The sequence below is a fragment of the Myxocyprinus asiaticus genome, chromosome 27 (genome assembly GCF_019703515.2).
Source record: "Myxocyprinus asiaticus isolate MX2 ecotype Aquarium Trade chromosome 27, UBuf_Myxa_2, whole genome shotgun sequence".
Taxonomy (NCBI): domain Eukaryota; kingdom Metazoa; phylum Chordata; class Actinopteri; order Cypriniformes; family Catostomidae; genus Myxocyprinus; species Myxocyprinus asiaticus.
In genome coordinates, this window is record NC_059370.1 from 22,125,238 (window position 1) to 22,148,263 (window position 23,026).

Below are 23,026 nucleotides of genomic sequence, written 5' to 3' on the forward strand. Positions count from 1 at the left end.
TAGCAAGCACCATTAAACAGTGTTGTTGCCTAGTGTTTAGGAGAGGAACAAGTGGTACAGAACAACCCTTGTTTCCACGGAAACCATTGCCTACCAAGGACAGGAAAGCAATAAGTCTAAGGGAGTGGCAGGTGGGGTGGGGGAGGGTGTTAGTGTTAGTGTTACCAACCCCAAAGGGAAAGGAAAATATGAGAGTGAGAGTGTGATACAGAGAGACAGAGGGATGGAATGGAAAGGAGGAGAAAATATGTTACAGGAGCTCAAGTGAATTGAGCTCAGGCACATTTCTCCACCTCCTAACCCCAACTCCCAGTATCATCATTATCACTATCAACAACATTTGTCTGTGCTGGGGCCTCCATCTAAAAATCACTCTTTATTACATCTGTGGCATGGCAGCTCATGCTTGCCTCATCGCCCATGGAGGATGACGTTTCAGTCTAGGGGCGAGTGATGTGACCGTATCCAGAGGGAAGGTGCTGAAGGAGTTCCTACACCCCATTATTTACTGCTAGCCACCCTCGGAGCTGCAATGCATCATTTAAACTGCTGGGTGTAAAAAAGGCTGGAAGAGCACACATTTGTCTTTCCAGACACAGCCCTGTACAGTATATAAATATATAGGTGACATACTGTATGCTGAAATTGTGATAGTCATCTGTCAAGGATTTCGACTCAGCTCTCAGTACCAGATACACACTTTTTGGGGGGTGGATTACAGGGGGCAAAATGTCAGGAAACCTGGATGAGATGAGAAATGACTGAATTTTTGCTGTAAAAAGTGGTAACCTGGAATTGTTACCTTAAGGAGCTATTTCTATTTAAAGTAGCCCTTAAAAATGTGTTTTGATGGTGTAACCTAATGTAGTCAGGTTGATTCAGACATGCCAAATAATATCAATGTTCCCATGGAAACGCCGATCATGCATGCCGGCCGTGCCTGTGAGACATGGGGGAGAGAAAATGACAAAACAAACAAAAGAGACCAGCGAACTCCCCGGAACGTGACAGTAGGACGTGCATCCGTGCAGATCAAGGAGCAAATAACCGGCCCGCTGGACACGTGACAGGGGGTGCGGTGTTTCGTAGTGCAGCATGGACTCTAGCCTCCAACTCCCAGAATACCATACCCACCACGCAAGTGGAGGGTAGAATGGTATCCGGTGGGGCGGTGGAGGTCTCGACCTCAAAACATCGAGATAGGGAGTCAGGCTTGATGTTTTTAGAGCCCAGAGGATATGACAGGACAAAATTAAATCACTTGAAAAAAGTGCCCTGCGAGCCTGTCTAGAGTTGAGGCATTTAGCGCTACAAATATACTATAAGTTCTTATGATCTGTCCAGACCACGAAAGGTACCCCCGAACCCTCTAACCAATGACGCCATTCACCCAAGGCCAACTGGACAGCCAATAATTCTCGATTGCCGACATCGTAATTCTGTTCAGCTGGTGTTAAACGGTGTGAAAAAAAGCACACGGATGCATCTTTCCATCCGAGGGAGAGTACTGGGACAAAACCGTATTTACACCAACCTTAGATGCATCCACATCCACCTCCACCACAAACTGACTTGCAGGGTCAGGAGTAAGGAGGATGGGTGCAGTAGAAAACCACTCCTTTAATTTGGAAAATGCGGCCTCAGCTCGCGAGGACCAACAAAAGTCACTACGTGTGGAGGTGAGGTCCTTCAGAGGTGCGGTGAGCTCTGATAAAAATTAGCGAACCCCAAAAGCCTCTGCAATGCTTTGCGAGAATCTGGGGTTGGCCAAACGGAGACGGCTCTAACCTTAGCCGGGTCCACGCGCACTCCCTCGGACGAAACGATGAACCCCAGGAATGAAACCAACTGTGCATGAAAAGCGCACTTCTCCACCTTGATGAACAGCTGATTCTCTAGCAGTCGCTTAAGCACCTGCCTGATGTGCTGCACATGGTCCTGGATATTCTGGGAGAAGATCAGAATATCATCAAGATCGACCATGTCTCTAAAAATGATCAACTATGTCTCTAAGCACGTTATTCACGAGCTCCTGGAAGGCGGCGGGGCACTGACCAATCCGAAAGGCATAACCAAGTATTCAAACTGCCCCCTATGGGTGTTTTAAAAGCCATCTTCCACTCATCCCCCTTCCTAATCCGGACAAGGTGATAAGTGTTGTGTAAGGTGAACTTCATAAAGACGGATGCTCCCTGCAATATTTCGAAGGCTGAGGACATCAACGGCAAAGGATAGCGATTCTTCATCGATGATGACATTCAGCCCCCGATAATCTATACAGGGTCTAAGCGAGCCATCCTTCTTCTCCAGGAAGAAGGATGGCTGCTGGCGACGAGGAATGGCGGATGAGACCGGCTGCCAGACAATCATTGATATACCTGTTCATGGCCTCCTTCTCAGGAGCCAAGAGCAAATACAGCTGTCCCCGAGGAGGCGAGGTTCCAGGAAGCAGTTTAATCGCACAGTCGTACGGGCGATGAGGAGGAAGGGTCACAGAACGGGACCGGCTGAACACAGCCCTCAAGTCATGGTATGTCAATGGTACAACGAAACACAAGACTGGACAGGGGAAACAGCAGAGTTAAGGGCCTGGATATCTCAGCGAGCAAAGATGCTGACTACCACCCCTGGAGTCGCGAGTTCGAATCCAGGGCATGTTGAGTGACTCCAGCCAGGTCTTCTAAGCAACCAAATTGGCCCTTGCTAGGGAGTGTAGAGTCACATGGGGTAACCTCCTCATGGTCACTATAATGTGTGGTTCTTGCTCTCGGTGGGGCGTGTGGTGAGTTGTGCATGGATGCCGCGGAGAATAGCATGACAAGCCATGTGATAAGATGCGCGGATTGACGGTCTCAGACGCGGAGGCAACTGAGATTCGTCCTCCGCCACCCGGATTGAGGCGAGTCACTACGTCACCACGAGGACTTAGAGTGCATTGGGAATTGGGCATTCCAAATTGGGGAGAAAAGGGGAGAGAAAAAAAGACAGTGCAACAAACAATAAAGACTCCAAGCAAGAACAGTGTTGGTTGACCAGTCTATGTGTGGGTTGTGCGTTACCAACCAAGGATGCCCCAACACTACCGGTGCCAATGGAGACTGGATCAGGTGGAAGGACAACTGCTTCATATTATTCCCAGAGATGAAGGTGACTGGCTTTGTGGATCGAGTGATGATGGACAGCGATGTGCCACTTAGGGTGTAAGCGGTGATGGGTTTATCCAAGTGGACCATAGGAAGTCACCATTTAGAAGCCAAATCAAAATCCATGAAGTTCCCTTCATAATAACGCAGGCCACCTTCATCGTATCTGACACAAAATTGGAGGGCTGCAATGTGAAAAACAGGGAACAATGCAATAGGAATGCGCTGCAGGATTCAGCCTCACCTGAATACAGGGCTGGAGGGGGAATGCAGGCTTCAAATAGTCCAGGACTACTGAGGGGGCCCAGCATCAGGAGATAGGCGGAGCTGCTGCACAGGGAGGTGAGCTCGGCGAGCTGCGAAGCCATCATCTCCAGGGCCCGGTTCAAAGCAGAGATCTGGTCCTGCTGATGTCCCAACAGGGCTCCCTGCTGAGAGAGGGCTGAGCGAAGAGTAGATTCCTCCGCTGGGTCCATATTGCCAAGACTGTTCTGTAACGATGCGATAGGGAGAACAAACAGACCAAAGAGCAGAGGAAGCATTTATGGAATTTAATAATAACAAAAGACAGTCACTGTGGATGTCAAGGATCCCGGCACCGGCTGCAGCAGAGGGAAGCGAGAATGCTGAGGCCGCACTCTGGGACAATTCTTGAAGAGTGTGTTCGTAGGATGAGTGTGTGCATTGTGGAAGTCAGGAACAGATTTGTAGAATCCTCCATTGAAACTAGTGAGGTGCAGAACCGCGCCCAGCTGAAGAGGGTAATACTACTCCCGACACGCGGGCAGAGACGAGGTATCCTCCGTGGAAGACCAGCTGACACGCAGCAATACTGGAAGGCAACCACATACCCGGCATGAGGGCAACCAACAGATACACGAGACAGGACCAACTAGACAAAGAGAGTGAGGTTAGTACTCAACATCAAAAGAAGGGCGTGAATTAGAGGAGAACAGGTGTTGCTCGTCACACTAATCAGTGGCTTGATCAGCATTTCCCCGGGAACAATCAATGTTCCCATGGAAACACCGATATTGCATGCCAGCCACGCCTGCGAGATATAGAGGAGAGCAAATGACAAAAAAAAAAAAAAAAGAACTAATCTGCGAACTCACCAGAGCCGTGAAACACACACAAACACACACAGCCTATATATACAACACAAAACAATTAAAATTGCAACTAAAGAGTTAGTGATCACCATCAATTTTTGTTGCACAGAAAATATTAGCTTTGACATTTTGTTCCAAAAGAAAAAGTCAAATGATTTCTGCAATAGCGCTTTAGACACTTTTCAGCAACATTTATTTGTTTCTTTATTTTTATTTATTTTTTACCTACAATAATCGTGCAACTTAATTGTCAAATATAAAAATACTTTTTTGGAAGTTACATTCAAACTCTACTTGGCTCAAAAATCTGAGGGTTTAAATGGGTATGATGCTAATGGTTACAGCAACTTTTTGTGTGCAGCTTTTTTGGTCAACCACAACCTAGAACAAATCACATAACAGTATGGGCACAGCTTTATTAAATGGTTTCCCACCTCTTGACAGTAAATGGCTGAGGTAAAGAAAACTGTATAAGGCACAACACATAATGAAGCCGAATCTCTTAACCTGAAAGTTGTGTTGACATTAGTTTACAGGAATAAGCAATTCCCATGACAACTGTGCACAATATTGCTGCTTATAATTATTGGCTGAAGTGAAATAAACATAAAAACTTTTAAGTTGGTAGTCCCACGCAGTCAGCACTTCATGGTCACACCAAGGGTCTCTGCTAAACCAACAGGGCATAAGACTATCATAGCTCCAATAAAACAATAATAAAAAGTTGGTCCCAGAGTAATGTCATTCTGAGGCAGCATCTTGAATTTGCACTGAAAATAATTCCAGCATGAACAGGGAGGTCCTGCAGGAGCCATTTTATACACATGCCTCAAATTGATTTTTTCAAACAGGACGCAAACTAATTTGAATCCAATTTAGGCCTCAGCTAGTTCATCCATGTTGCTATCCGTGCTATTCATGTGTAACAAGAAGGGAATGGATTGTGTTTCCTTAATTTAGTGTAATGGACAATTCGCAATGGAGTGCAGTGGAGAAAAACTGGATTAGGCAAGCCATTGTATCAGAATCATTTGATTTAACAGGTCAAGTGTTAATTGTTAATCTTTATTTTACAATGGGAGAGTCAGGAGGAATTCAGCTTTGCTCAGGAATCATGTTTACATCAGTTGCAGTAGCCATTAGCTTCTTTTCCACCATCAGGATAAACTGTTCTTGTTGCAAAACCATGTTGTTCTGTGTTAATCCGGGCCAGTTGGCATTGTTATGGTTTCTTGTTCCACTGTGGTGAATGAATGTACGTAACAAATACGTCAGTTGGCGACAGATGGCGTGAAAGGTAAACATTGGAGCGAGTGTGCAATGGAGGATGATCAAATATTCAAGCTTTTTGGACTGCTGCTTCTCCTGGCTTTTACTCTGCGAATGCACAGGAAAGACACATCCCATGTCGCAAAAAGAATAGGCGAGAGGTTGTTTATGCCACTGAACACCAACACACCGAAAGGTAAAGTTCCCAAACTAGATAAAAGGACATTTATAGACAAAATATTATATGAGTAATATGATATATTTTATGAGTTTAATGAGCTAGCTAGCATAATTTATCTCCATGATGACAAAAAAGGTGTGTAGAAAAATTACGTACCGGTACTGTACTAGTTAAACCACTATTGTAAAATCATGAAAATACACCAAACATACACTCTTTTTTATGACATTTTTTAACCTCACCATAGTGAACTTTGCCAGCAACCTAGTTACCTAGAAGCTAATTAGTTACCTTGGCATTGGCAATCGTTCCACCAGCAAGGTTAAGCACGGTTAGCTAACCATACTGAGAACGGGTTGTAATCATTCCACTCCGAACAAGTGGAAATGCTACTGGAACCGCTCCTCATTGTGCTCAGAACCGTTCAGCCTGATGGTGGAAAAGTGGCTCTAAGAAACCAATCAATTGTAGGATAATTTAGCGGTGTTACACAATCTTTGAGAACATGATGTCTAATTGAAATATTATAGTTGTCTATCCTTAATGGAAAAACATATATACTATATCCATAATTTCATTAATGTAACAAGTCAGAGGCAGACACCAAGTGAAGATCCATGTGCAGAGTTTAATGCAATCGTAGTTAAACAGGCAGAGGTCAAAACCAGGTAAGCAATCCAAACAAAGTAACAAATCAAAGACAGTAAACAAAGGAGTAATCCAAGGGGCAGGCAGCAGACAAAGATAACGCTCAGAAATGCCAGACAATGGGTGAATTGGCAAGACTTCACAATGAAGTGAAGTTTGAAGGGGTATTATATACACAGTGAGTTAATGAATGAATGGCAATCAGGTGTGAGAGTCAACGGTGGGAAGAAGGGGATTCTGGGAAATGTAGTCCGGTTATGGGTTAATACTCAGGAAAAGGAGATCTTGTGAGAACAGATTGGGAAGATGTGGCAATTAACATTGTAAAATACAATTCAGTCTTTTGACACATTAATATTATTGAGTAAAAAATAACCTTCATTAGGCAAAGTAAAATAAACAAAATAGTTTTGCCTCTATATATAATATGCATAAATATATTACTATGAAACTCAGCACATTTAATGAACCTACCTAAAGAACAGAAGTCATAACACTTTTATTCTTCAATATAAATGTAAAGATTTCATTAAGTATTTGGATATTTTATTTCCAGCAAATTTGTGTGATTAATTTAGAGTTAATTTTGACCCCTTAATAAAACAGTTATCGAGCGATGTGGGCAGGTGGGTTTCATTACATTTATCTATGATTTGGAAGGTTAATGTTATTAAAATGAATTGTATTCCAAAATTCAATTACTTACTGCAGTCTCTCCCTGTAGATGTCCCCCTCTCTTATTTCAAGCAATTTGATAGCATAGCAAAGTCCTTCATTTGGAATGGTAAGCGTCCCAAATTACATTTCAATAAGTTACATAGGCTGATTGACAAAGGTGGGCTAGGCCTACCCAAGATTTGATTTTATTATTATGCATTCGGTCTCAGACATTTGGCTCATTGGTCGCTTCCACCTGAGAGAGCTCATGTTGCCTCGAGCATATGGCTGAACCCCAAACTATGCATCAACAAGTCCCCTTTTTGCTGGTCAGAGTGGATTGGGAGGGGGGTTAATACACTCCGTGACCTATATGAGAATGGAATGTTGAGATCCTTTCAAAATTTGGTTAAACTTTTTGGGATTCCTAGATCTCAGTTCTATAAGTATTTACAGCTGTGCCACCTGCTCTGTACTGTTTTTGGGAGTGGTTTACACCCTCCTAAAGCGGCAGATACTCTGGGAGTGGTGATTACTGCTTTTGGAAAAGGTCATGAGGCATCGGTGTATTACTCCCTACTAATTCAGACTCTCTTAAGAGATTATGGGAGAAAGATCTAAATTTGGTATTGGAGGAGGGAGAGTGGGCTGGGATTCTAAAAAACATCAAATCTGCATCCAGAGATGCAAAGGTTCGCCTCATACAATTTAAGATTTTACATAGAGTCTATTGGACCCCCTCTAGATTGCATAAGCTTGGTCTTAAAGACACACCCACCTGCTGGTGATGTCAATCAGAAGATGGAGACACAACCCATGTCTTTTGGGGATGTGTTAAGATGCAAGAATTTTGGATGAGGTTTCAGAGTTTTATGTGTGAGGTTTTGGCCTCTCAAATTTTATTTTGCTCCAGACTCTGTATCTTGGGAGATGGGGCAGTCATTAATTTGGAGAATAAGCGCATGAAAAACTGGGTCCTAAATAGTGTTATGATCGCCAGACAGATCACTTTGAGCACCCCCGTTTCAGGAGTGGTGTTCAGAGATGGCCAGAGTGGCAGCTCTTGAGGAGGGTGTATTCAGAAGACTGGGAAGTCTAGACATGTTTGTGAAGAAGTGGGGCAGATATCTGTCTTTTTTGGAGGGCTCTCGGGGAGGGACAGTGGAGAGAGAGGTTTTATGTGTGTGATTGTTTTATTTATTTATTTATTTATTTATTTGTGTTGTGTGTCTATGGTTGTGTGACCACTGGGGTGTTGTTGGGGGTCGGGTGGGGGATTGGGGGAGGGGGGGGGGGTATAGTGGGGGTTGGATATTGATTCTGTATATGTGTGTTCTGTTATTTATATTTAATGGTTGAATCAATAAAAAATATGTAAAGATTTGTCCTGGAACACATAGGATAGAATATGTGAATCAATTCTTTTACCATCTTCAGGTAGAAACCATGCATTTTCAGCACTGGAAGTAGGCCTACTTTACAATAAACTCAAGTCATAAATTGGATAATATCAAAGCAAATACACAAGGCACTGCAGTAAAGCCCATCAAACTCCTTGGATGTTCCTCTTGGCAAGAGTGAGAAGGGAGGTAAGCATATTTCTTTTAAGAATATACAGTACAGCCACTTTTGCAGGTCATCGATTTCACCATGTCTATTTACTGGCAACACTGCAGTAATAAGCAGTTCTATCTAATTACTACAAGAGCAAAAGATAATTTGGTCTTTGCAAAAGGTAGATTGTAAAAGGCCACACTATTATAGTGGAGTAATCATACCATTTAAGAAGGTCATTTCTGGTCACACTATGATGCTTTGGAGGACTGCAAGCAGGATCATGTATTGATCGCAATATTAAAATTGATTTTCTCAAAATATACTAGAGCTATCTCACCTCAGCCTTGTAACTCTCCACCGAAGGAGTTGCTGTGAGATCATTGTTAATAATGTTTGAGTGTAATAAAACAAACCATTATTGGAAAACTTTTTCAAAGCAAATTGACACTTGGATTATAATTAAGACCATAATTTCTGCAGTTGCACATTTGACAAGCATCTTCATAAAGGCAAGGAGCACTAGGAGGCAGGGTGGTGTTTTTCTATTATCAGTGGGGTCCAACTATAGCTCCACCCAGACCGCCAATACCTTAACAAGTAGTGCTATTACAAATTTATAAAGTACAGGGAAGCTGATGTGAAAAGGTAATTAGGGACTTGCAAGGACTTTTCAAACCCTTCAAATGTTAAATAAATAAATTTTGAAAAAATACTCAATAGAAAACACCGTGTAACATGTAATATAAAACAAACCTTCCAATAAGACTTATAGATCATTGAGCAGTGTGTTAGATGAACCTTTATGTTGCTACAAAGGTACATTTGATAACACGGAAATCTGCAATACTATTGCTAATCTACAGTATTTCAGCAGGTAGAGCTAGGGCAGGTTCTGTTTTACCAAAAAATGCTGATAAACCAGCGCTTGCAAACTACTTTATAAGACATAACAAATTCAAAAAAACCACACTAGGGATTATCCCGCCTATCCCTCCTGCACACACTGAATCTTTCCATGTTTATCTGTTATCTTATAACATGTCGTTACATAAGCCAGGGTGACAACTAAATGTTCAATTAAAGTACATTTCATGGTGGCAAAATGGAATGAGATGAATAGGCATTTAGGCCCCAGGGAAAAATGAGTGGGCCTCCACAAACTATCCTTTGAAAAACACAGCTGAGGTGTAGATAGGCAGCTCTTTCCATGCAATGGAGTAAACATCAACAAATAGGAGAATTTATCACTGCTGCAAACCCAGATCCTGCCACACTACTGAAACCAGTTTTGCTACCAGGCAAGTTAACTGGTCCATCCATCAGGAGCCCCAAGAAAAACTGAAATCTGACATTTGGTGGCCTTTGCACCATTGCTTTGGCTTTGATATAAACTACTGTGAGTGACAAATCGTTTTTATCATGCCTATCTCCCTGGAAGCTTGGTACAATATTTAGGTTGAAATTAGGGTTACCTCACCACTGACATTTGAGAAAAGGTCAGAGTTTGTTTCCCATTAATAGACACTATTTTGGTCTGAAACGTTAAGAAATACAGAGATTCGTGTTTAAGTAATGCAAGATTATGGATTCTCCCTCATGCTCATAAATCGCGCAAAGGCAACCTGACAAGTGCATCTTGCAAGAGATCTATCTTTTCCTATGCCTATTTCTTTTTTGGAAAATAATGCACATATGTTTACAGTGAAAGTTAATCAATAGTTCAGAAATAATTTAGTAAATATAAAGAGTGTTAAACAAATATTGACACTGTTATTTCTGTTTTACGCAATCATTCAATTTATAGGCCTACACATAGTAAACTAGTAGGAAGGAATGCACCTTAAAGTTCACCCAAAAATTTAAATTCTGCCAACTTTTACATATTTATGCTGTTCCCAACCCATATGACTTTCATTGTTCCGTGTCACACCAAAAAAATGTTGAATTTTATCCTCATTCTCCATTCAATTTCATAGCCTCTTTTCGCCATAGGGTACAACTGGGCTAAAGGCACACCTTCAGGAAAATTAGTTTTTTTCTGGTCACAAAATGTAACAAAATTGAAAATTATTTTTATAGAATATTGACAGAGCAGCATAATTTGTGTGAAAATAAATTATGACAGAAGGTTGTTTTAATTTAAATTAATATATATATATATATATATATATATATATATATATATATATATATATATATATATATATATATATATTTTTTTTTTTTTTTTTTTTTTTTAAAGGTGGTGAGGGGGCCTTTTACCCCACACTTGGAAGGCCCCCAGGGGATTTATAATGGTATGGTGTAGATACAGTATGGCAAAAGTTACAGTGCAAAATTTGTCAACTAATGCAAACAAATTAAAATAATGCTTATTTAAAATAACCACTTCAGAAAAGCGGGCACTAATTCACTTATATCAAGTATTCCATAAACATATGAATCTCAATTGTGACTGGATTAGTCAATCTGAGCCTACAATTAAAGTGAATGGCGAATGTGGCAAACATTCTGCCTAATATCTCTTGTGTTTAACAGAAGAAAGACATTTAGAACTACACAAGGGTGAGTAAACAATGACAGAATTTTAATTAAATGGGTGAACTATCTCTTTTAGTTAGTTAGTTAGTTAGTTAGTTTGTTAGGAAAGAAAGAAAGCATTATCGAAACACTTACCATAATAAACATAAAAACATAAATCCAGATGTCAGGTTAAGATGTATAATTAAATTCAACTGTTCGACTGTTTTCAATATCCGGTCTCCAGTGAAAACACTCACATCCGCGTATTCTTAGCGGGTAATGTAATGTTTAAGGTATTACATTTGTCAAAAAAAAAAAACAAAAACAAAAAAAAAATGTCAAAAAGCAACCACTTCTTCACAGAGTACAGATGACCGAATTTTTTTAGACAGTGCCTCATCTGAGTGTGTAGATGACATGGTCAGAGATAAGTTACGTTAATATCATTAATTATTCTGAGTTGTTATGACAGCCAACAACTGCACAGGTTGAGCCTGAAAATCATTTTTACACCAGGTAACACTTAAATGGCTGTTGTCCTCCTCTGGATCGCTCGTTTTGGCAGATTTTACTTGGCTTCTCGAGACCAGAGATATAAAACAGGCAATTAGAATCATCATGGCGCCGCCCAGTGGTTGCTCAGGAAAACTGTGGATAAAATAAATTTCATGAGTGGGCGGAGCATCAGCGCACCTAACGGCTCTGCCTACACGTAAGTGCAACAATTTTTTGTCATTAGATCCAGTTCAGCGGTAGTAACCGACAATGCATGTCTCAAACAAAGTCTTTATCGTGGTCTTGGCTGAATTAAGCCGAGCCTCGGCGCTGGACAATAGCTTGTCGTTGACTCCAACGATGGGCTGGTTGCACTGGGAAAGATTCATGTGCAACATGACTTTGATGCGGATCCTCAAAACTGCACAAGGTGAGCGCGTGACCTGATGACAGGAACTTCCCCATAAGAAATAATTCACAATTATTAAACAGTTATTAGTACCCATTAATTATCATAGATATCTGAAAATGTGCAATATTATATAATTAATTTCCCTTTATATATATATATATATATATATATATATATATATATATATAGGAAATTAATTATATATATATATATATAGGTATATATATATATATATATACATATATACTTAAATATAAACATATATATATAGTATTCGCTCAAAAGCTAATATTTACATTTATGCACAAACTAACAAAAAATACCTTGGTAATACCATGTATTTATTTTTATTTGGACATGTACCATGGCAGTACCATTTATTATTAGTAGTAGTATTATTATTTTTATTATTATTATATATTCATTTTTTGGACAAGTAACATAATAGTGTAGTAGGCTATTTTTTGTGCTTGCTGTGAATACTGTATTTTAATCATTCAGTACCATGCCCATGGTAAATTTAAGTATCATGGTATTACTATATTATAACATCACAGTACCATGGTGCCACCACATGGTACTTTTTGTGAGGGGAGAACTAGAAGAACTGTAAGACAGTTGAAACTTCTTAGAAAAAGAATCACCATATACAAATCAATTAAAGTGCTGGTGATAACAAATACAAAAACACTAATATCTTCAGAATATACATGGTGAATAATACAATGAACTAAGTCACAAAAAGTGAAAGTAAGTTAAGTGTGAGGAAACAGAAAATCAGGAACTGTCACATGAGTGTCAAACTGCTGATAACGCATACCTTAACGCATACATAGTGTGATGTAAGATCTCTTCATTGGATACCTTCTCAGTATGCACTCAAGAGGGCAAAGGGCATTTATGGGTCTCTCTAGAGTACTGTTTAGAATAGATGCTGTACCTTACACGTGCACACACAGATAGTCTGTCCCATAAAGTGGACAGATGTTTGGCCACTATCCCCACTCCATGATGCCCTTGTGTGTCCTGCAGAAAGGAGCTGTTCATGGAGATGGCAGATGTGATGGTGAAAGAGGGATGGAAGGATGCCGGTTATGAGTATGTGTGCATTGATGACTGCTGGCCTTCACACGAGGGATGCCGAGGGACGTCTGCAGGCTGACCCCAAGAGATTTCCTAGTGGGATCAAAAAACTGGCAGATTATGTGAGTGTCTATTGCCAGCACAACAGGCTTGAAGAGATTACATTGATTTTATTCGTAACTTACATCTGGCTTTACCTGATTTGTCTGGAATTGAAGGTACAGCTCACACCAAAATTTAAATTCTGTCATTATGTACCCACCCTCACTTTCAGTGAATAAGGCTTTGGTCTGCTCCTCTAACAAAGGTATCATGTCACTTTAGAAGTCTTAGCATACTAGACCACTTTTATGGTTCATTTTTGTCCTTTTTGGGTCTTGATGGTACCTGGTTACTATCCACTTTCATTGTATAGAAAAGAGTAGCCTGGATATTCTGCAAAATAACTCATATTGTGTTCCACTGAAGAAAAAATTCTTACAGGGTTCGTGTAAAAGGAGTGTGTGTACTGTAAGTCAGAATTTTTATTTTTGGGGAAGCTATACTGTATATTCTCTCATCAGGGCTGTAGCTAGTGGGGTGAAAGGTGGTAATGATTCTAGGGGCCCAAAGGTCCAGAGGGGCCCACAACAAATTCGGAACTGTATTATTTTTGTAGGTAAGGGGCCCATAGCAATATATATTCACAGGGCCCAGAATTCCTTGCTACAGCCCTGTCTCTCATGTCCACATAAATATCATGTCAAAGGTGAATGAGAACACTCTTTAATTTTTTTTCATCAGGCATTTAGAATATCTGGACATGGCATTTATTTGTTATCCAACAATATAAATTAAATTGACTGTTCCAAATCTTTCTTTGGTTATAGATCGCCCTCTACTGTTTTTTTGTTTTTTTTGCTGGTATGCAATAACTCCATCCATTCTCACTATTTTAAATCCTAATGTGGTAGGGTCATTATCAAAATATGGTGACAAACATGTCCCTTTTGAGTCATGAAAAGTTTTCAAAAAGCCAACAAACACCATTTAAAAGGTATTATTCTATAATCTTTTATATTTTTATATTCTATTCTTAATATTCATTCTATATTTTTTAGAAAATATATTTGAATTTTTCAGTTGCTTGAAAAAACTTGTCTCCTTCATCTGGTACACCACTTCTATGACATCTACAGTTATTTATATGTTTATTTTTTTCTCATTTTGTTTTCTCAGGTCAAGCATTAGCGCAAGCCTAACAAGTATGCAAAAAGCTAAACAAAATAAGTAATGAATCATCTTATAGTGATTATCCCACCATATTGAAAAAGTTATTAATTTACATTCTAACTGTAATGTTTTCACATGGTTCATTGGTGTTACATTGTTTAATGTTCGTGTGAAAGATTTTCATTGAAAAAAAATATTTAATGGTATGATTTATTGATTTTTGTCTGATCAGTGATTAATGTTTTGTGATTCTATTGACACCATCTTAGAAAGTTAATCTTTTAAGAGAATTTGTCAGAGGTGTTATCGTCAATGTTGTTACAGCCCTTGCTTCATTCATGAAACAAAATTAAATAATAAAATAAAGAACATCGGTTGATTTGTCCTTTATGAATAAAATTGTCAAGATGTTAAAAAATATTTACCCTCTGCTTTTATGACGAAAACTGAACTGAACTGAATTGAAAATTTCAATATTTTGTTAGTCGGAAAGTTAAATAATTTTCAGAATGACCCTATATTCAGTGAAAGGTGAATGTGCATTACAACTTCAGTGTGTTCTCAGGTTCATGCCAGAGGTCTAAAGCTGGGAATATATGCAGATGTAGGCACACAAACATGCGAAAGGTACCCTGGGAGTTTAGGTTACTATGAGATTGATGCCAAAACCTTTGTGGAGTGGGGTGTGGATCTGTTGATATTTGATGGATGTTTCATCCCTGACTCGCATCAGCTTGCAGAAGGTAAATAGATACACAAATCTGAGGAATATGCCTGTTTTGCGTGGAAATTGCTTTGTAGTGTGACCCAAGAGTATTGATGTTTCCTAGGCTATAAAAACATGTCAAGAGCTCTAAACCAGACAGGCAGAAAAATTGTATACTCATGTGAATGGTCGTTATATGAGTGGCAATACCAACAGGTGAGATAATTGGAGGTTTTCTTTTCTTTTTTTTTCTTTTTTTTACCTCATCAGTGCTGCTTATTTTTTGTTTTATTTGTATAAAACATTTTTAAGATATTTTAATTAATTATTTTATGTTTTACATTTTAAAAGTGAATTCTTTATCAAGGAAAGCTAATTTTCTACTAAAAGGGTTTTCTAGATCTTCCTTATGACATTTTAGCCTGACTTTGAGGCTATTCCTAAGACCTGCAACCACTGGCAAAACTATGGAAATGTCTTTGACAGGTGGAAAAGTGTGACAAGCATCCTGGACTGGACAGCTGATTATCAGAAGATTCTGGTCCCAGTGGCAGGACCTGGTTGATGGAATGACCCTGACATGGTATGAAACATCTCATCTGCAGCCTTTACATGAAGCAGTCAACATGAAATCCTAATTGACCATTTCAACTTTCTTAATGCACGTTCCTGGTCTTATTGTGCATAATTAATTGGTGCACATTATATCGAAGAAAAAAATATTTGCTTTGTAATCCTTTATCAAAATGTAATAACTTTTAGCTCTGCCTCTGAAACAGCTTTTTGGATTATGTAACAAATCCATCACTTTTAAATAGTGGTGTTGATTTTGTTTCATTTCAGTGACTCGATTCTTTTGATTCCGTTCACCAAATTATTTGTTCAGATTCATTCATTGACCATTTCTTCAGGTTACACCTTTGCGACTGTAGATGCGCCTAATGACTGTCTTTTAAGTAATTACATGGAACCAAAAGCAGTCATTGACGACCAGAACAAGTCTAATTATCCTTTATTAAAATTTGCGTGTCCACAATTCTACTAAGAGACTTAAGCACTGCAGAGTGTTTAAACATCATAATCCGTTCCCCACAAATGACAACAAAGCATGTCTATCATATTGTGAACTGCTGAACATGACTTTTTATCAGGCTATACAAAAAAACAAAAACAATACTAGCCTAAAAAATAATTATGAGTTTCAATAACATCTGTATGTGCTATCATCACTAACTTTTATTCATAATTAATCTGGCCCCTTTTCTTCTTGAACGAGATTGACGAATCTCAGTTCCTCCTCTGGTTCAGCCGGTCAGCAGATCTTTCATGAACGAGATGACTGATTCATTTAATTCAGTCGTAAACGAGTTTACAAGTACATTCAGTTCGTTCACGAACAACATGACCAACTGGTTCAGTGAAGAGGTGTATTTATTCAGTGGGTCAAACCATTGATATGCTCCTTCACAGTCAGCACTCGAATGCTATTGGCTCGATCTAAATTCAGTCTTTAAAAGCAAGACAAAGCAACACAAATGGAATTTGCATGTCTACAAGTGTTTAAACACATAACTGTTTTCACCACAAATGGCAGGTCTTATTTTCCTATATTTTGTCAAATGCTGGGCTTAATTTTTACCAAGACGGAGAAAAACCTAATAACAACTTACACTGTACATCAAAGCACAACATTTACATCCGTAATTCATGTCATTTTAACTGTACGTCTTCAATCATTTTTACACATTGATAAATTGGAAATTATTTTTTTGTGCACACCTACTGTATAAACTTGTCTTAGTTAGTGCATTTCACCCCTTTCTCTCCGCGATTGCCTCACATACTGTACTGAATGAACAACATGCCTCCTCTCGTTCAGTCGTTCAGCAGATCCTCATTCACGAACGAGATGACTGAGTCGTTCATTTAGTTTGCAAACGAGTTTACCAGTACATTCAGTTTGTTCATGAACGACACCTCTCATCTCGTTCAGACTCAAATGACTGATGAGTACTAATTCATTGAAGGGGCGTATTCATTCAGTGAGTGAAATCAGTGTTATGCTCCTTCACAGCCTGCACTTGAATGCTATTGGCTCGCACTATAGTCAGTCTTTACAGGAATGGCCTGTGCAGCGCAATTTTTGTGGCACCAGGGGCCTCATTTATAAAAACATTTGTAAAATTATCTTAAATGTGAACATAAGACAATTTCCTAAATGTTCCTACAAACAAAGAAATGTTCCTAAATGCATCCCACTTTATAAATCGCAGTTCAACTTAAAAACATGCGAATGTGAATGAGCACATGACTCCATCTACAGAACGACCCCAAATATCCTAATGTGGTGAGACAGAATACAATAAAAGCGTATGTCAAAGTAATTAATTCCTTCATCCATTCATTCATATGGAATGTTCTTGTGCGGTTGACCAAGGTTTTAAATAAAAGTGAGTGCGGCTACCTGTTTCTGCCCATATAATGCAGCATATTCATCAACTCATCATCAGTTATTCGTGTTCATTATCAATAATAAATACATTCATTGACTGTGTTTACTGTAAATCCACACCATTCTTCAACCAATGCCCATGTTCTTGCTACACCTTTATTGCAAAAAGAGGTTTACGTGCTCGTTTACATATAATGAAATATGCATAGTCTGGCAACATTACAGCTGTGTTCTCTATAAACTACATGCGCATTATTTTCCCACCATTCGCTTCTCTTAGCTCCTGCCATTGATTATGCAGCATTTTAGTAAAATCATTTGTTTTTACTTATGTCCCCAACAACAGCAGACGAGGCTGAAGGATTCATTGAAAAAAAATAAAAAGTAGACTATTGCTGTGCTTTTTAAATCTGTAAACTGTTGTACAGTGGCATGCAAAAGTTTGGGCACCCCTGATCAAAAATTCTGTTGCTGTGAAGAGCTAAGCGAGCAAAAGTTGGCCTAATTTCCAAAAGGCTTAAAGTTAAAGATGACACATTTTTTTAATATTTTAAGCAATTTTACTTTTTTATATTCATCTTTTACAGTTTCAAAATAACAAAAAAGAAAAAGGGCCCAAAGCAAAAATTTGGGCACCCTGCATGGTCAGTACTTAGTAACACCCCCTGGCAAGTATCACAGCTTGTAAAAGCTTTTTGTAGCCAGCAAAGTGTCTTTCCATTTTTGTTTGGGGGATTTTCGCCCATTCTTCCTTGCAAAAGGCTTCTACTTCTGTGAGATTCTTGGGCCGTCTTGCATGCACTGCTCTTTTGAGGTCTATCCACAGATTTTCAATAATGTTTAGGTCACGGGACTGTGAGGGCCATGGCAAAACCTTCAGCTTGCTCCTCTTGAGGTAGTCCATTGTGGATTTAGAGGTGTGTTTAGGATCATTATCCTGTTGTAGAAGCAATCCTCTTTTCATCTTCAGCTTTTTTACAGATGCTGTGATGTTTGCTTCCAGAATTTGCTGGTATTTAATTTAATCCATTCTTTCCTCTACTAGTGAAATGTTCCCCTGTGCCAATGGCATAAACACAAGCCCAAAGCATGATCGATCCACCCCCGTGCTTAACAGTTGGAGAGGTGTTCTTTTCATGAAATTCTGCACCCTTTTTTCTCCAAACATACCTTTGCTCATTGTGGCCAAAAAGTTACATTTTAACTTCATCAGTCCACGGGACTTGTTTCCAAAATGCATCAGGCTTGTTTAGATGTTCATTTGCAAACTTCTGACACTGAAATATGTGGTGAGGATGCAGGAAATGTTTTCTTCTCATGACTCTACCATGAAGGTCATATTTGTGTCGCTGCTAAATCTTCCTTAAGGTCTTTTGCAGTCAAACAAGGGTTTTGATTTGCCTTTCTAGCAAATCCTACGAGGAGTTCTCTCTGAAAGTTTTCTTGGTCTTCCAGACCTCAACTTGAACTCCACCGTTCCTGTTAACTGCCATTTCTTAAATACATTATGAACTGAGGAAACGGCTACCTGAAAATTCTTTGCTATCTTCTTATAGTCTTCTCCTGCATTGTGGGCATCAATTATTTAAATTTTCAGAGTGCTAGGCAGCTGCTTAGAGGAGCCCATGGCTGCTGATTGTTGGGACAAGATTTGAGGAGTCAGAGTATGTATAAAGCTTTGAAATTTGCCTCACCTGGCCTTTCCAAACAATGACTGTGAACAAGCCATAGCCCTAACAAGCTAATTAAGGTCTGAGACCTTGCTAAAAGTTATCTGAGAGCTTAAATCTCTTGGGGTGCCCAAACTTTTGCATGCTGCTCCTTTCCCTTTTTTCACTCTAAAATTGTATGAAAATAAAAATAATACACTAATATTGCTTAAAATGTTGAAAAGAATGTTTCATCTTTAACTTTATGCCTTTTGGAGATCAGTTTATCTTCTACTCACTTAACTATTGACAGCAACAGAAATGTTGACCAGGGGTGCCCAAACATTTGCATGCCACTGTAGTTATTTTTAACTATCTCTCCTCCTACTTGCTCCAAAAATGTGCTGAACATATTACATACAGTTTATTACATCTGCCTGTTATCTTGTAGGTCTCAAAATAATTTATTTTGGAAACATGCAGATAGGGCTAAATAAATAGTCTGTTACAGCGGATTTCCAAAATAAAAATATTTTGATTACGCATAATCTATAAGACCACATTCTGAGTCATTTTGGAATATTCTTGTACATGTAAATGTGCTCACTCATTTGTTAATAAATTCAGTCAGTCACCGATTCAGATTTGCATTAGTAAAAATAAGAAAATCAAGTCAGCGCGCACTGGCACACCGGAGCATAAGCACAAAACATTTTCATACGCATCCATTTTCACGTCAGTTTCTGTCTTTATAAATCCCGATTTGTTCCACACTTTTGACGCAGGATCAAATCCATTGAATTTAGGATCAAATCTGATCATACGTTTTATAAATTAGTCCCTATTTTGTGTTCTTTAAAGCTTTTGGGATTCATTTTTTGTTTTTGTTTTTGTCCATAAAACAAACTCATTTTTTAGATTGATCTCATTTGCATATTTTCGGCATACAGAGCAGGTCATTGTGTCAGTCGCAGTATCAAATACAAGCCAGTCTCTCTGTGATCCACCGTCAGTGAAACGCCACCTCTCGCAAAAATACAGAGAACCGTTGTGTTTTGTATTTAATTTTGTGATGTTTGCGCATCATGTTTGCGTTTTGGCGGCATACACCAGGGATGTGTCGCCACATTCTGGGGTTATGAACAATAAAAGAAGGGAAAAGTTTTGACTTCCAAGCAAAATTACTCTTTCGAAGCAAAGCAATCTTCTCAGGTAAATGTTATTAGAACCATGATTCAGAACATCTAACAGTCACTGCGCTGACCGCTTGTATCTGATTCGCTCCTGTCACTTCTGACAGAACAGCAAATCAATCACTGATCTCTTCTTCAGTAGACGACTCATATACTATAATTTGATTCGCTTACGTAAGATAAATAGAAACAGCGAAGGTCTGACTATCTGTCTTTAAAAACTGACTGTTGTTCTCACAACCATGCATTGTTACAATTCATAAAATAGTTACCGGCCTACTAACACCGTTTCATATACTCGCCAACGGCAAATTTTACTCGTATTTGGTGCTTGGCGAGTGTTCATTTTGGACCCTGGACTCCAGTGAACGAGAAATATGAGTCAGTTTATGGAGGTGAATGAGAACGATTCGTTCACTTAAAAGATTCATTCAAAAAGACAGATTCATTCACGAATGAAACATCACTACTTTTCACTACTGTCTTTACACCCCACTTTTTATTATCTAACCCATTCCCGGTTGATAAAATCAAGTCCTGGCATGCATATTATCTTATTAAATACCCTGTTTAACTCAGAAATACCATACATCAGATTACAGAAGTAAAATAGGATGCTAATGGCATTTCATGTTGACATGAAATCAGCTCAGTTTGAGCCACCTAAATTAATATGCATCAAACAACTGTAAATATTTTGGGCTTTGATACATCTAGCTGATCATAGGGAACTTTGGCCTGAGCCACGATCAGCAGCAGACTCAAATGGCCTTGTGAGCCATCATGGCTGCCCTACTTCTGATGTCCAACGACCTGCGAAACATCTTCCCTAAAGCCAAAGAACTTCTGCAAAACAAAGAGATAATTGCCATTAATCAGGACCCTCTGGGCAAGCAGGGCTATTGTACATTCAAGGTAATGTATCTTAGCCTACCCTTTGTTTCATTACAATACCTGTCAAGGGTTAGATGAATTTCATTACAAAGTAAAGCATTCCATTCTGCTCACAGGTTGACAGTTTTGAGGTGTGGGAACAGCCCTTGTCAGGCAACAATCTGGTGCTAGCAGTGATTAATAGACAGGAGAAAGGTGGCCCACGCAGAGTTACCATTTCTGTGGCGACGCTGCCTAGTTGGCAGCTCTGCAACCCTAAGTGCAATGTGACACAAATCCTGCCCATGTACCAGGACATGGGTGTCCAGGGTCTCTTGTCAAAGATGATGGTCCAAGTCAATCCCACAGGCACGACACTTCTCAGTGTCAGACCCATCAAGAGCAATCATGATAACACTCATGAAATGACTTCCAAAACTGAAACTTGAGAAAGGGGAAACTTGCTGCACTAATGTTATCGAGTTCACAGTTACTTTTAATTAACATTTTAATTTCTAATTTCCTTTTTTCTTATGAAACTTACAGAAGATTGTTGTATTTGAAATATACAGAATCTATTTTTTACCTTTTTAGAAGTGAGCATTAAGGAATCAAATTGCATATGTAGTTATGTATTATCAGTTACGTAGCTATGTTTTGTATAGTTTTAACTAAACATGAAACTAAATCACAAAGCACTTTAATGGTTTTAAAGAACTGTCCTTCTGTCTTTCTATGAACTCCTTTCATTATAATCACCTAGATTTTCTCTTGATGCCCCACATGAGTAGTCATTATCACTGTTTTTAGTTCACACAAAAACATTACTGTACTAAAGGAATATATAATCACCTGTTCATGATCTGTTCTACTTTATGATGAAGATCAACCATTGAGTTGCATGGTCAAACTTTGTTCCTTTTTAATTAACTTGTTTAAAGAACTTCAGGTGTAGGCTAATACAAACAATTTGACAGCTGTAATAAAGCTCAGGCCTGGTTCGGAAATGGATGTACTTGACCTGAAATAAAATATAAAGCATTTGTGGAAGTAGAAGTTTTGGTGGGACTTTTATCTGTTAAGCATATTACACTCAGTATAGCTATTAATCAATATGCTTCTGAAGCTGTACTTCATAAATCCATCGTTCCATTTCTTTCTCATATTCTCATCTATTGTCAATGCCTTTTATGTATATGCACTTACATTTATACAATTGTTAACATTTTTTTGCATTCCCAATAAAAAAATAAAATTAAAAAAATGTTTAAAAAAAATGAAACGAGACAGCCTCGATGACGTATGCGGCCGACAAATGCGACCTTCGGAGGACGTATCCTTCCAAACGAGAGAGAGCCATTTTCTCACGTTTATTAAAATATTGTTTGTGAATCATACACTTATACCTTGAAAGACATAGTTATATTCTATAAATACAAAAAACATAACTCTCTCAAATGTATAGTTATTATTATAATATATGTATTATAAATGTTTTAGATAAATACATTTTGCATTTATGTTTCTTGCCGCGCTCACTCCGAACACAGTCTTATAGCGCCACCGTGTGTTTAGGAGGAGGCTTTATGTATTTTTTTTTTTTTTTTTTTTTTTTAAGGTTTCACCATGTGTTTTAATTTCTGAAAGACAAAACACATGCCTGTATTCAGGCAAAAGTCTTTCCCTTCTATGCAGAAAGAAATCATGCTCGATTCAATTCAGCACAGCCAACAGCCTCAGTATCAGTGAAACGGCTTTATGTATTTACTCAAGGGGTCTGTGGGGTCATTTCTGTCATCATCACATACTTGAATTGCGCCATATGACCAAAACCAATCAGAAGTTATTATTTTGAGGCATT

General features: G+C 38.8%; 1 pseudogene; it reads left to right on the forward strand.

Annotated features, from left to right (window-relative positions):
* Nucleotides 1-11,855: 11,855 nt before the first annotated feature.
* On the forward strand, nucleotides 11,856-22,400 carry LOC127417810 (alpha-galactosidase A-like; annotated as a pseudogene).
* Nucleotides 22,401-23,026: the final 626 nt, after the last annotated feature.